At 44.3% G+C, this 16,128-nt stretch overlaps 1 protein-coding gene across 10 annotated transcripts in view; it reads right to left on the minus strand.

The window, feature by feature from the left end:
* Window positions 1-16,128, minus strand: part of inpp4b (inositol polyphosphate-4-phosphatase type II B) — a 134,144-nt gene that overhangs the window by 58,116 nt on the left and 59,900 nt on the right. The window lies entirely within an intron of this gene.

Here is a 16,128-nt window from a genome sequence, read left to right on the forward strand (position 1 = left end):
CAATATGAATCCATATTTCTTAGTGGGAAAAACAAATAGAATAGCGGGAATTATTAGATACTGGCTTCTCCGCCTGGCGGCACAGTATGCACAATGGGCGAATCAAACAGCGAAAACCTGGGTCCTCCAGACCCGAGCCCCCTCAACGGCCCGTTGAGATGCATATGAAAATACCTTATGCATATTACATACATGTGTACAGTAGTAAACACGCACACGCACACGCACACACACACACACACACACGCACGCACGCACACACACAGTAAATATCATACCAACCAACCAATGGTGGGCATACAATCAAGTTAATATTAATTATGCTACTAAATTCACTATTAACAGATCTAAATATGCCTACTGCTCTTTGATGAGGTTGCAAGGCAATAATGGCTCCAAAATGGAGAGTTGTTTTCTAAGAGAATATTCTCCTTTTGCTAGAGTTCTTTGACATGTTTGTGTTGTTTTGACTGCTATGTAGCTTGACATGGAATTTCCATATCTCACCTGCGGGAGTCTGGCTGTAATCTCCTCTGAGATGATGTCAAAAGGCAGACGACTTAATGTGACACACATTCTGTGTCCTTTGACAGTTACCGTCTGGTTAGAAACATTCTTGTCATAGCGAATCTAAAGGCTTTAGCGTTTACAACTGCGACGATATCACCTTGGGGTAATTAACCAAACCGTGGGTTGAGTTGTTGGCTGACGCAGCGCTATCTGCTAAACTCAGCTCCCTTTACCCACTGTCGACAAGCTGTGTTTAACTGGATCCATTTACATGTGCGCTGAAACAGGCACAGCTTCCCTAATTCTGTTAATTGTGTTTATTTATAGATGTCTTTTCTTTGGACCTCCAACCTGCATTTGAGTAAATCGACCCTGTTTTTGAACAAAATGTATTTTTGTTTGTGCTCATACGAGAGAAATAGAGGAAAGATATTCGTACATATGCACTGTTTTTTTTTTTATTGATGGCAAATCCCTTTTTTCAGTTCAAAAACACTGTTCCAGGGTAGAATTTCCTGGAACAGGAGGGGGCGACGAGGAACCCAGCAGTGGAAAGCCAGAGACAAAATGGGGACCATCAGAGACGCATCAGGAACGCACACAGCACGACTCGGCGACAATGAGGAAAACAATCGGGTTAAGATACACAGGGAAATCTACAGGGAGACAATGCTAATGATATAATGTCATCCACATAGGCTTGCTATGCTAACTTGGTAATGCTAAGTCCTCCTCTTGATAACCACTATAGGGAAATTATAGCAGGTGCTGATGCTAACGCTAAGTGTAGAGGGCCTCCATAGAAACTATACCTATATCAGGAGGAAAATGATGCCAAATTGTCCGTGTAGCTTCTCCATAAAAAGGCCACATTTCGATATCAGGGAGGTGGCCAATAACAATCTCTTAACCAATGACGTTGCTATGATTAAGGAGGTAATAGAAAATCTATAGTATTGGCTGAAAGACAGACATCCTCAAAATGAAGAATAATGATCCCTGGACAAGGCAGGAGCCAGTTGGACCCGCTGAAATAGAGCTATCCGTAATGCACTCACTTTCACTCCATGCTGACAGAAATTATGCCATGTCCAAGAGCCAGCTAATGGTTCAGAGAGAGAGAGAGAGAGAGAGAGAGAGAGAGAGAGAGAGAGAGAGAGAGAGAGAGAGAGAGAGAGAGAGAGAGAGAGAGAGAGAGAGAGAGAGAGAGAGAGAGAGAGAATAAGAGAGATATAAGGAGTAGAAAGCTTGGCAGAGTCTTAGAAAATGGCAGGCCAGTCAGGAGGGGAGAGAGAGAGGCGCATTTCAAGGCCAAGCCATCTCTGCTGGGAAGAGGGGGAGGAGGGAGTTAGTTTGATGACTCCCCCCAGGGGAAGGCGAGGTGGGAGAATAGGTGCAGAGGGAAAAGGAGATCCATCCGGAGCACTGGAGGAGAGGATGGGGAATTAGGGAGGGACGGAGCCGGGGTAAAAAAAAATAGAAAAGCGGGTGCAGTTTGGACAGTGTAAGTTTAACTTAGTGTCCTACAACAGTCCCAGAGCAAGGGAAGTAATGTTGGCTGGATTATAAATCAAATTAATGTCCCTTGCTCGACACCTGTCTCAGCGTTTGCTTCTCCACGCTGCCCCCCCCCCCCCCCCCCCCCCTTATCCTTCATCCCACATCATCATCATCCGCCTTTCCTCTCTGTTCCTGTCTCACTCTCTCCCTCTCTCTCCGTCTCTCCGTCCATCCCTTCCCCTCCTAACTCTTCTCTCGCTTCTCTCTTCCTCCTCCTCACTCTCCCTCCCACTCGCTGTCTATCTCTCTCTCTCTGCTGAGTACTGGGGCGCAGTAGAAGAAAGTCACCCTGACTTTGAAAAAACAGTGTGAGCTGACAGTCGCCTTACACATAATGGAGAGAGAGAGGGCGAGAGTGAGAGAGAGAGAGAGCAGAGGAGATTAACATGCATCACATTTAGTGTTTGGTCTTCTCGAGGCAAACGGTTCTTGTAGCTCGGACCGGCTACTCTTCAGATTGTCTGGGTCCATCCACTAATGAAAGTTCCCGACTGGAAGCAAACACGAGGACATCTGTAGAAAATCTCTCATGGATAAATGATTTATGCATATTAGAGAAAGAGATCAAGAGGGATGCTGCCAGTTACAGATCTACCGGTTATTATACCCATACAATATGAGTTATCATATACAGTATCTATACCTATAACTATATCTAGAGGACTAATACGAACCTCCACAGTATAACTGTGGGTGCTTGTGCGTCGTAGATTATTGATTTTTGCTTTTGGGAGTTATTAAACCTATGAATAGTTTCGATATATCAAAGCTGTACTTTTTGCACCCACAGTGCTAATAAGAAACTGCCCAGCTCATATTGAAATATCTCTGTATATATTTTGGTGAAAAAAAATATCTGCATATCTACTGCACTCCTCCATCGATGACATGACCCCCACCACAACCACTACCAACACCCCCATGCATCCCCCCGGGCCCCCCCATCTCTCTCCGTGCCTCTCTCCGTCTGTTGGAGCTGGCGTGGGCACAAATCTGCAGATTGCTCCTTGCCTGAGATCTCATCCTTCCATAAATCCAATTGGCCCAGGATTACTTTTATGACAACACTTAATCAGACAGCTTTGTTAAAGTCGCCGCGAATCTGGCACCGCTGAAAAGGGGACGTCTTATCAAGGAGGCAACGTTCTATTTAAAAAGCTGATCTCCATTTAAAATCCCATCCCGCTGGTTACACAAACACGCCATTCCCCCGTGTGCCACACGTCAGCGAGCGTGGGAGTCCTGGCGCCCGATGGCGGCACTGGAACTGACTCTCTTCACGGTATCACCCGAGGCTCTGGACGGAGATGGGAGGTTTGACGGCGTCTCGCGCTGAAGCGCTAGCCGTGACCCCTGTTTGATTCCCAGCTTCGGTCCTGCGCTTTTGTTCGAGCATCCCATTGCCTGGTCCCTCTTCACTGTTTCGCCCCGTACAAGCAGCCTCGTGAGACCGTCCTGATCCCGAACCCTCACGTCATCGTGGTTTCTGTCTGGCCTGGATCCCATTGAACGGGAGCTCCCTTCCTCTCAATGGGATCCATGGGGTTTTAGTTTGTGTCGAACAAGGAGTGCCGCAGTCTGCCAAATTTAATTTAATTTTTTCCGCCAAAACAGATTGAACAACGATGTTGAAACTGAAATAGAATAGCAGAAATCAGCAGAGGGGGCTTTTCTCTTATAAGAATTTTTTGTTGCTTTCAACAGAGTCATAAAGAGTGAACGGAGCCGAGGGTCCCTCTGAACCACTGGAGTGTATTTTCTTTTAACAACGTCAGGCTGCAGCCATATTTGGAAATCAATTGCTTTCCAAGCAGTATTCAAGTTTGGGTTTCACTATGAAACCAGGCTGGGCAGCAAGACTGATATTCATAGTGAAAACCAAACTTGAATACTTTGATGATCTCACAAGGCTACCATAAAGGCATAGAAAGTCCATTCAAAATATAAACACAGAATAATCTGAGACACCATGTTACTAACTTTGCGAGATGTAAAGACCATTCTGGGGCATTTTTACAAAAGCATTGTGTGCTTGGACACAAACAATGGTTTGTTCCTAACTAATGATTGCCTCAAGTTATTCGACTTTGTATGATCTGCAAACAGTACTCCCCAGTGTTACCATGATCCTTGTCACACAAGAGAAGGTTACTCGGCATCAGACAGAGGTTTTTTTTGTACACACTGTTTGCAGTCCAAAAGAGGAAGCTATAGAAGGGCAGTATGTCGTCAGGAAGCACTGGCAGAGCTAACTTTGAAAAGAGATAGGAACTGCACCAGCGCATTGAGCTACTGCAAATGGAACAACTGTTGTTAGACGTTTCCGACACGACTTTCACACTCACACCCACTTGTTTTACATCACAGGTCAGACTCAAATGAGGCAAGCTGGCTCCATAATACTCTATCTTGAGTACATACACTTCAGCAACAGAGACTTCATTGAAAACTTCATCAAGAAATGTTCTACTTTGACCTATTTTTAGTCAGGGAACTGTCGAGATACAATTGGTGTCAGAGAGACTCTTTCCAGTTGCTGGCGTCGGTTTAAAGGAGTCGCTACAATGTCATAAAACTCTTTGCAGATCTCAATAGAAACCCATCAGGGCTAGAGGGGGAAAATACTTTACAGCTCTAAGACCTTCTTACAATATCTGTGCATTCTTGATATGAGATAGGCCCTACCATTTCCTGGTGAACTTCACAGATTGCTTCTTACACTCTCATTCTCACACCTAAACAAACACTGTCATTGTTACACTCGCACACACATGCTCTATCTCGTTCTTACACACACACACACACACACACACACACACACACACACACACACACACACACACACACACACACACACACACACACACACACACACACACACACCACACACACACACACACACACACATTCTTATTCATACACGCACATTATTACACACACACACACACACACACACACCACACACACACACACACACACACACATTCTTATTCATACACGCACATTGTCACACACGCACACACACACACACACGCACACACACACACACACACACACAGGTACACACAGTCTTTCTCTCTCATCCATGCACGCACATTGTTACATGCACACACGAGGAAACCTCTCCGGCAGTGCTACGGCTGTCAGGTGTGTTCCTCCACAGGAAGCAGGCCGAGAGGCAGGCTACTGACAGGGGAACCAGCAGGGCCGCAGCAGCTCAGCCCGTCACCACCGGCCCCTCATTAGGGGCCCACACTTCAGCAGTGAGACAGGGGGGGCACACGCACCACCATCTACATCTGCTTTCACACCCCTCACCATGCAACCTGTCCTCCGAACACCCAGCGCCTCCGGGAGGACAACCTACCAGCCAACACCTCGCAACGGGGAAAGATGTAACGTGTCCGCACGTATCAAGAAAAAAGTGAAGCGCCGAGGCACGCGGACAAAAACAATGAACAACAACAGTTACAGTGACACGTCAGGCAGTGAACTGCGGTCGGGGTAGTTGACCTATATAAAAAGCAGGAAGGAGCTAAGTGTAGTGACAGATGGGAGATGGATGGAGGACGATCGCTACACCACCACGAGGGCTTTAGTGGAGGTGGGGCAGAGTGGAAGGGAATAAGCACAGGAGTGGGAGTCAGCGGTAAGGGGGCCGGGTGGTGGGGAGGGCTGGATGCCGGGACTCCATCAATGTGACATCACCGCTGGCATTGTTCAAGCAGCCGGGCAGACACGCGCAGTTATCGCACACACGCGCACACACGCGCGCACACACGCGCGCACACACGCGCGCACACACGCGCGCACACACACGCGCACACACTAACTGGGCCTGTGTGGAAAAGTCCGGCCCCACACCCACAGTGTTTCCCTAATAAAGAACCCAGCTCCCGATTCCTCCTGATGAGGTAAACAGAGGCCGCATTAGGCTTCATGTAAAATTCACTCCGACTTGCTTGCATAAGTGAAGAGATAAAATATGTGAAAAATATATGTGTGTTACACTGCACAAACTAGGCCAAATTGCATCATCTTCCTTAAGTTGATATTCATCACTTAGCGGGGAATGCAGTGGACGGTGGTGTTTGAGCACGTGAAAGGTCACAGGTAATTATTCTCATGTGAATAGAGGGCAGACTGGGAGACTGGATATATATTTACAGAGTATTATGTGTGTTATCGTTTCACTGTAATATCCGGGGCCTTTCAGACTGGATATGGACTGTTAGAGGCCTTCCGATTAAATGCACTACATCATAAGAAGGAATAGCACTCAATGACAAGAATGTAAAAGAGAATTTGCTTACAAAGGAACGCAACCCTAGAACAACAAAAACAACAATGACAAACGATAGAAACATTGAAACCACACGTCACCCTGGAGACCTGACAGCCACTGCGTGAATCGCACGGCGCCAGATGCGTGTTCGGGAGAGGCAATTTGTGCGACGGTAATGTGGCCTGGGGTTTTGGATGGGAGTTAACCCTGTGTCAGATCCCCCCGTCGCAGCGCCTCAATAATGTATACCCCCGTGTCTTTATTTGGTCAGTAATTACGGAGCGCCCCAGCGACACACAGAGGCACGTGTGACACGGTGATCGGAGAGCGTAAACTCACAATCAATGGGAAACATAATTGGATTTTGTTGTGCGCACACACTCACACGTACACCCTGCCATAAACATACACACGCAAACGCACACGCGGTTTGCTTCTGTGAACTATCACCTGTAGATTTTCAATACATCGGACTAATTGGCGCCGGGACTCAACTTAATTTATTGAAAGCCTGTGTCTTCAATGTTTGTGTGCATTTATCTGTTCTAGATAACACAATACCATGATATTTCTGATGATGCAATGGGAGTGAGAGAGTGGAAAGAACTGAGCAACCTAACCGAGGGATTGTCACCACTCACAAGTTTCTCTTGTTTTTCCACTCTTAAAGAGCATGTTTTCAAATGAAACCTCAAGCGATCCTAAATAAGAACAGATCTGAAAGCATCTGCAAAACATCTAAACATCGTGTTTTCAAATACCCCCGCGATGTCCCAAGACACTTGCATTGTCTCAACATAGAGAGAAAGAGGGGGAGGGAGACATAAGAGAGAGAGAGAGAGAGAGAGAGAGAGAGAGAGAGAGAGAGAGAGAGAGAGAGAGAGAGAGAGAGAGAGAGAGAGAGAGAGAGATAAAGTGAGAGAAAGGAAGAGTCAGTGGTATTGGGTATTGACAAAGTGTTGGAGCACAACAAAAGAGAGAGTGCGATGGAAAGAGATAAAGATAGAGATAAGTAGAGTGAGATAACATAAAGGGAGATGGGGAATGAGAGATAAGGACAGAAACAGAGAGGGGGAGCAAGACAAAAAGAGAGATAGCTATACCGATAAAGTGAGGTAGAGAAAAATGTGACCAACATCGCTGCTATTGAGACTGAGTCTTCATGATCATCGTGATAAAGGCCTCATAATCATTTCTCAACAATCTGCGAACGGGCTGACAAGCCAGTGTCCCTGTGTGTTTACGTAAAAACAGATGGCTCTCGCGCAGTAATTGCATCCGAGGGGAAAGAAGCCTACTCACGCTGTATCTGCAACGACAGTTCCAGACAACCACCCATCTCTTTTTTTCGCTTTTGCTCGGGGGGGACGGTGGCGGCTTCTACTGGTGCAGTTTCGCTTGTCTTCATCGTGTGTATCATTGCTCACATTCAATACGAAAAGATTGAAGCCTACAGGATTGCCAGAGAGGATTGCGCTGAGATTGGAACCATTAAAGTGTGTACACAGAGAACACAACAACAACAACAACATCAACAACTACGAGCAGGCTCAAGCGTTCTGTGGGCTGATATCTGTCATACTCCTGAATTAGCATGAGCTTAAAATGCTGCCTGGGGTTGGAAAATATAGAAAGGAAAAGTGAAGTATTTTAGCATTTATTTTGTGTCCGTGTTATTTACTCTTTCAAAAAGACAGCCTTTTTAGGAAATTGTGATTGATGTAGTTTGAAGGGTTATCTGAGGTTGTGTATATATATTTATATGACTGCAATGAAATAAATGTTCTGGTGTAGTAAACAGTGCTTCTAAATAAATTGCAATGCTCTTTTATGTTCGAGTAATATTTGACTACGATGGTTATTTGCCATCTCCTGTGCGATGCAATTCGTCAAGGCCTTGGCACACAATAACGACTTAATTTAAAAAGTTGAACCATTCATTCGCAACATATAAATTTACCACCATGTACTGCTTGCCTGCTTGGCAAACTCGGCTCTATATTTTTTTTCGTTTAAAGTTCTGGCTTTTACTATGTTCAAGAAAAACGAAAAACGAAATATAATCTAGTTTTGTACAATTCGTTTTAACTGGCCCACGAGATTATCCCTGTCAAAGGAGCTCGCCTCAGTGAACACAACCTGTCCTTACTGCAAGATTATCATCGCTCTACCACTGCGGACCTGCTCCGATTGTGATGCGGTCTGCCACTAGTGACCTTTATGTGCAAGTATCAAGACAGGGCTGTTCATCTGGGGGGTTGAGTTCTTCCTATAGGGGGTCCTTGGAGCGGTTGTCCTGTGGCCGCGGTCAAACACTGAACATACATGTTTACACAACCCCTTCAGATGGGAGGACCTCAGTATTTGTCTGTTTCTATGACAACAGGAATGGGCATTATCTGAGTAAACCACATTATCTGAGCAAAGGAACCCCCCTTGTAGCCGTTGTGGTATCATGGGCCTTGTTCACCGAGTGGCTATCCCCTACACAGCTAGCATTAAGAACCACGAAGCCCGTAGTCGGACCATCTTCAGCTGCAGTATGTACCATTTAAACCCCGTAAAAACTTAATGTGGCAAAATGGCATGCAACCAGGCTGGCTGGGCCACAGGCAGTTAATACAACCAGGTGAAGTTGATGCTCACCTGAAGCCTAATCCAAGCAGACACATGTCTCCAAAGTGTAGTAGTACTTATGAATTCCTTACTGAATAGATCCTTCTCAGTAACTATGAGCAGGTAGTGACAATACATCTTGCTTGTTTGATGGTCAATACGAACCCCCTAAACACTATACTATGAGGAGAAATGTCAACTTTGTATGTTCCGATGCAGCATCCAGGCTGCCACTGTCAATTGGCCTACTCGCGCAAATCGACTTAAAAAGATACCGACAAGATATCAGCTAGCGAGAAAGATAAATGGTTTCCCCCTTGTTCTAGGTCGTTAAGGATGTTTCCATCTCTGGCGGTTGTATGCGTCACCTGAAGAGCTACATAGGGATGGGGTTGTTAGAGGGGAGGGCTTGAACGGATCCAAGAAGACATAATGGAAACCAGGAGAAGAGTTGGAAATCACCCCAGGGGAGGGTACGCTAACAAGCTGTTATCTATGTTATGGTACATCCATCGTCAGAGAGGATGGAAGGGTGTGATTGTGTGTGTATATGTGTACCGGTATGCATGTGTGTGTGAAAAGGCACATACGTGTGCAATCGTGCACCTCTTATGAGCGTGTGAATCTGCAAACTACGGCAAATTGAGACGTAGCGAGATCGGGTGTAATTCGCGGCCTGAACTGCTGCGCTGATGTCGGCAGACAGTAAGCCATTGTTGTGCTGTTGCTCCTCCATTGATTCTGGCTGGCAGGAGAGGGGATGGGGATGTCTCTGGGAACTGATGAATCCAGCGAGGGTTTTTCATTTTTTTCAAGTTCAGAGGAATCATGCCCACCTAATCGCCCAGAGGCATAACTACATGCCACTTCTCCTGCTGCCATAGACACAGGCACACACACACAAAAACACACACAAATGAATGTGCAAGCCAGCACAAACAAGAGCACATAATATACACAAACATACACATATGAACATATCCCCCTAGTGTGATAGGCTGGATTGTGGTAGCAAGGACAGGGGTGCAGCTGGGTATGTCAACCTGCCCTGTTAAATGATATTTAGGCTGTCAGGTAAGGAAGCACGAAGCAAATTGCCAGAGAAAGATTGTTTCTACTCTGTATCCCCAGCCAATACATCACTGCCTGATTCCATCTCAAAGTTACCGAGATGCGAGACGGAAGCAGGAGAAAGGGAGGTATGAGTAAGAGGAGAAAGCACAAGCAGTTTCTCACAAGACAACACGGATTAAGGGAAAAAAGGAAATGGCTTTAGAATTCATGGTGCTAATCCTCTCCCCCCGAGCAGTTTACCACCTTGGCAGCTTCAAGAGCAGAGCTTTTACTTGCACTGATCTGTCAAAAGTGACAATAGCACTCTGAAATTATGTTGGTCACACCTTTTTAATTGGCTAGCTTTAGACAGCTAAATGATAAAAAGATGTACTCATTTATCTATTTGAAACTCTCTTGAAACTGGCCACAGACATGGTTTCCATAAAAGCAGCCAGTAATCCCTGGTTTCACTTCCGGACCGAAGGCCTGCTGCTGTCTGAGATATGTTTTGTTTGATCACTGAAGACTTCCAGCGTTGACTTACTGACCCCCAATCAATAACTTGTTGTTGTTTAACCAGACAACCATGGCTTGGGTTAAATGAATAGCATTAGCTCTCCACAACTCAGACTGTAGCTGTGCCGTTTATAAAGGAATAGCTGTCCCCAGTTTCAGAATTTGAACCAAGTAGAACATTGTTTAGAATAGAATGACCACACTGGCAGGCTTATAATTTCAAACAATAATACCGTAGCCTAACCTCTTTGCATAATCCAATCAATCACATTAATCTTACCCTTGCACTACCTAATAGATATTCAAATGCACTCACTTGGCTATCTTTAAATGCATGTTTTTCCTACAGGGAATCCCTGGAGTTAGCCCAACACAATACCTTTTGTGCGGGGCCAGACACACCACAACGCATATAAATTCACTCCATCTCATTATTAATGGCAACGCACGCAAGTGGCCCTTCCGCATGTTCATACAACACAAGCGAGATCATCCGAACTGTGTCCACACTACAAGTCAACGTGAAGTACCCCTTGTAATGCTAACAGGCAGATGCATTACACAACAGATACATCAGCATGCCTGGCTGGTTGAGCGCCCAAGAGCCTTGTAGTGGCACGTTGGTCAGTTCTGTTTACAGGGTTGTTAGCACCAAAGCATTGTTTGATTTAAACTGTCCAATGCAAAGCTACTTACCTTTCAATTATTGTTTGTAGTGTTTTTCCAATTTGAAACTGTATTTCATTTACTACTATTTAGAGATTTGGTAAACCCTTCAACCACAGAGACTGAAATCAAATGAATATCCTTAAGGAGCATCGTGCTGAAGAAAACCTACATCAAGGTTGTGGACATTGGGGATCGAACCCAGTACCTTTCGGCTAGGTAACCGCATGGAATAAGTGTTGACATCCATACATAATGACTCTTGATGATGTGTGAACAAATAATGAGAGGTGCTTAACCATCAGGTTGGCTGAATTTGTTGTTGTGCTGCTTTTATTCCACCTCTTGAAGCCCTAGCAAAAACTGGTTACACTGTATAGAATAGTAAGAATATACTTGCACACACATCTCTCCATAGATGTGGTGGATGTGAGGTTGTTAAAGGATGTTCAATGAAAACACACAAGCCCTTATTTCTGAGATAGTCTTGCATTGCAAGGCACCAAAACAACAAAGCAGTACCTCTTTGTCCTTTGTTCAATAAAACAGAAACAAGAAAATAAGAATTTAACAGCACTGCCGAATACAACAAGACAACTGCTCTCTTTTGCTTTCTCTCCTTTCCTTGCAATTTTTGTCCTCATTTACATCTTCCCTTCATTTGGACAAGGACTTGGCATGAGTTGCTCCCCTCTAGACCGGCCGAGCCAAACGACTGGGCAGATTTATTGAAGTAAGCTCTCTGTCTTTGGCTCCCAACGCCCCATTTCCCTCGTTTTCCCCTTTATTTATGCACATTGGAGGAGATGAGATACTGAGATACTGTCACAACGACGGGAGATATGACCAGTCATGCTGGCCTCCATGTTTATTCACCACCGTGTGTTCAAGTTCCCATTCGTTCTATTTAATTATACTATATTATAAATGTCCATTATACACACGTTGTATGTCGTCTGAGTTGGAAAAGTGAAAGTAAAGTATATCCTGTCTTAACGGAATGGGGTTGAGATGTCTAGCAAGGTGTTGGCCTTGAAGACCGACTGGTTATTTGGTTTATGTGTACGAAAGACTGGGTTTTATTACTGTGCATTTATTCTTGTTTTCCTGAATAAGTATGCTTTTTTTTTTGCATAGCCAATGTTCTTCATTGTTCTGTAACTGTAATCTGTTTTGGTTTTCATAAAATCCAAACCACATCCAATCCTTTGTGGAAGCGGGAGATGGTTTTGTTTAAACATGGATCAGCCACGAGGACGGGATGAACTAGGGTTTACAGCCTAGGGTGACCAGGCACCACTGACACAGGGACACCTGATACAGAAGTGTCTGCAAAATGAAGTGGGTTAGAATCAACCCTATCCTACAAACTCCCTATTGCTGCAAGAAGAAATACAACACTATCCATTCGTAGTTTGCGTTTGCTTGTTGCTAATCATATTTGTGGACTTTCCGTTAGCTTACAGTTTTTATGGATGACATGTACGTGGATAATTTTTAACTATTTTGCGGTCAGTTGTTCAAAGAACTGATCGTGTACCATCAAGCTGGAAGCAAACCAACACATGTCAAAGCATGACTGCCCATCTTGAATGAATAAGTGAATATCATATTCAGGGTTCTCCCCAAGTAATGTAACAGTGGCGCTGTGCCACCATGATCCTTTCAGCTACCATGTGACTCTTCGCTGTTGTCTAATTTCAGAAAGGGTTAAATTATTTTTTAATGACGCTTCAAAAAAACTACAAAACTACAATATCATAAGTAAGTGCTGTGTGGTAAATGTCAGTCGCTTTCGGATGCACTCTCTGCCGGAGTCCGACTCGGTCAGGGCAAAGCTCAATCCACGGGGTCGGTTGGTCGGGCGTGCGAAGCGTGTCACAAACCCGACCACCCGTGGCTAAAAAGGACCAGGAGATCACATCAGAAGATTCAATTTTCTGCCTTGCTCTGTGTTTAATATAATGGGTGGTTATTGATGGCGCCATGATTTGTAGTTTGAGCAAAGTTTTAATGAAATTGCACTCCAGCACAAGCCCTATTCTAGAGCAAGTGAAGAAAAGACAAACATGCACCATGCTGGATGATGGAGGGCCGAAAGAAATTGTAATTTCAAATGGGGTCTATTACCTAAGCATTCTGATATATTTTGCCCTTGTTTCAACCCTTGTGCTCCCCCCTGTCCTCCTGAGTGCTTTGCAATAGTGGGAAGGAGAGCTTGCATCACCATTTTGATGAACTCCTGGGGAGAAGCCTGATATCATCCTATGCTGCCAAACTTGTTGGCATGCTTTTATATCATTAAGATGTTTTGATGTTCTACTTATAGTCTGAGCAGATGCGGTTGAAGATATAGCGAATATCACAGCTTGATGTTAAAATCGTATAAATAAAGAACTATCCACTGCGAGATGTTACAAGAACCAAACTCGATATGTATGCAAGGCATCTCAAGAGGGCACTTGTTATGAACGCTAAACTTTCATTGCCAACTACAATGCAAGTTTCGCGGGGCTCTTCAACAAGTATACTCTGGTAAGTATTTGCCCACTGGAGAGCCGTAGTCCTTTTAGTGGTGATGATGAAGAAAGGGATTGTGGAAAAGAGAGAACTGTTAATCACATGCTGCATTATTCAGCATTGCCATTGTATGCCTACGGTTGACTGTCAAAGGAAAAGAAGGGATCACAGTTGAAGGCTAGAGAGTGCTGTTGTTGTTAGTGGGCTGAATGTGTTGTCTTCTTATGAATCTCTCGCATGAGGAAAAACAACAGAAATAGTCTATCATTGTACACATGTTTTCCCCATTTACTGTTCAGTAATCGAGCAGAAACTTTAATTCAAAGTGTTTATGTGCTGTTAGTGTGAGAGTTAGAGTTAGACTCTGTGGTTCAAACCCGGAACTTCAAACACCCTAGCGGCAAAAGCCACATAAATATGAAGAAAGCTACATTCATATGAAGAATGAAGACTAACGCATATTTTGATTCTTACGGTAAAGCTGTGTATTGCTGGATTCTGTCCTCTACTCTGCTAATAAAACCGAAGTCAATGAATCATCCTTTGAAACGCAGTAAGGAGCAGGTTTTTCCTCGACACTCGCTCAACACAGATGCTTTTAGGCCTTAAACCGTGCCTCGGGTGATCTTTGATGTCCGTGCCAATTCTGCATAATTTTGCATAATTACCATGACAGGTAATTATGCAGAAATAAATGTTCATGCAGCCTTATTTTATATAAAGATGGGGTGCCAGTAAATTTTTGTGGCAGACATTGTAATTTGCCTCAAAACATGCATAATAATTTTTCTTCCCAAGTAATACAGACTAAAACACCAAAAATAATCGAAGTGATAAAGACCTAGTTATCATAAAACCTACACTATAATGTGGCCTACTTTTAGAACATCATATGCTGCATCACACTATGTCAACACAATATTCAACATATATATATATACACAGTATATCTCAACGATATGGTAAATAACTATCATAAACTATCAGATTTCCTGCTGTATTGTATATTGCATGGACTCAGTGATGGTACTTATGTTCTCATAAATTATGTATAATATTTTTTTCTGAATATGATTGTGCAGCACCGGCCAGATATTTTAGTATTCTGCCTATGAGCCCCGTAGCCCAGGGATTGGTGAGATTATGCAGAAGAACATTGTGGAATTGCAACCCCAGTAGCACCATAGGGGAAATATGGAGGTCGTATGTGTACTTATTGCACATTGATGCCTTTGCCATCAATGTGTGTGTGTGTGTGTGTGTGTGTGTGTATGTGTGTGTGTGTGTGTGTGTGTGTGTGTGTGTGTGTGTGTGTGTGTGTGTGTGTGTGTGTGTGTGTGTGTGTGTGTGTGTGTGTCTGTGTGTGTGTGTCTGTGTGTTTGTACATGTAGAGGTGTTTGCAAATGCTACCGCATACAGGAAGTAAGTGCTCATTTGTAAAGGAGCCTTCACATGTGCAGATCACTGATAAACATATGCCCAAAAGCGCCACACTCAAACTGAAACGGCCCAAGAAAGCTTTAGTGTCTCTAAAACACTGATGTACAAGTGCCGTCCTATTCAGCACGGCAGAGAGATAGCAATACACAAGAAAGACATTTAGCATTTTTTATAATTTTATATGTTTTGTAATTATTCCCCTTTTACATTATTCATAACTAAATATTTGATTGCCCCTTCAGTATAAACAGAGCCGCTAATGACTACACACAGTGGTATAAGTGTGTGTGTGTGTTAGTCTGTGTGTGTGTGTGTGTGTGTGTGTGTGTGTGTGTGTGTGTGTGTGTGTGTGTGTGTGTGTGTGTGAGTGGGGGAGGCTGTGTGTGGGACTGTCACTAGGGATGCAAGGCTACTAAGTACTCAACGGAATAGAGTAATTAGAGAGACTATATTTAACATGCAGCAAACAAACATACTTACACATGAGACACACACACACACACACACACACACACACACACACACACACACACACACACACACACACACACACACACACACACACACACACACACACACACACACACACACACACACACACACACAAATACACACAGACATGCAATTTTACAGATGGACCTGTGCACATTAACCCACATGAACACACATACACACACACAGCCTCGACGCTGTCAAGCACCGCTGTACCGTGCTAAAACATTGCCTCAGAAGCCAGACCCTCCCTTGCCAATAATGCGCACGTCGACAAACACACATTCTCCCCAGACCACCATCGTTTTAAATGGACTACATAGGGTTAGGTTATGCGCGGTGGCTAAAATGCGGCCGGACGGTCAGCCATGGATCAGTGCACCCTGCAGGGAGGATGGGGTGGGAAGTAGGATATTAAAGTGCCATTATCATAATAGCTGGCTAAGCTATTACTGGTGTGACAAAAA

The sequence above is a fragment of the Gadus macrocephalus genome, chromosome 3 (assembly GCF_031168955.1).
Source record: "Gadus macrocephalus chromosome 3, ASM3116895v1".
Classification (NCBI taxonomy): domain Eukaryota; kingdom Metazoa; phylum Chordata; class Actinopteri; order Gadiformes; family Gadidae; genus Gadus; species Gadus macrocephalus.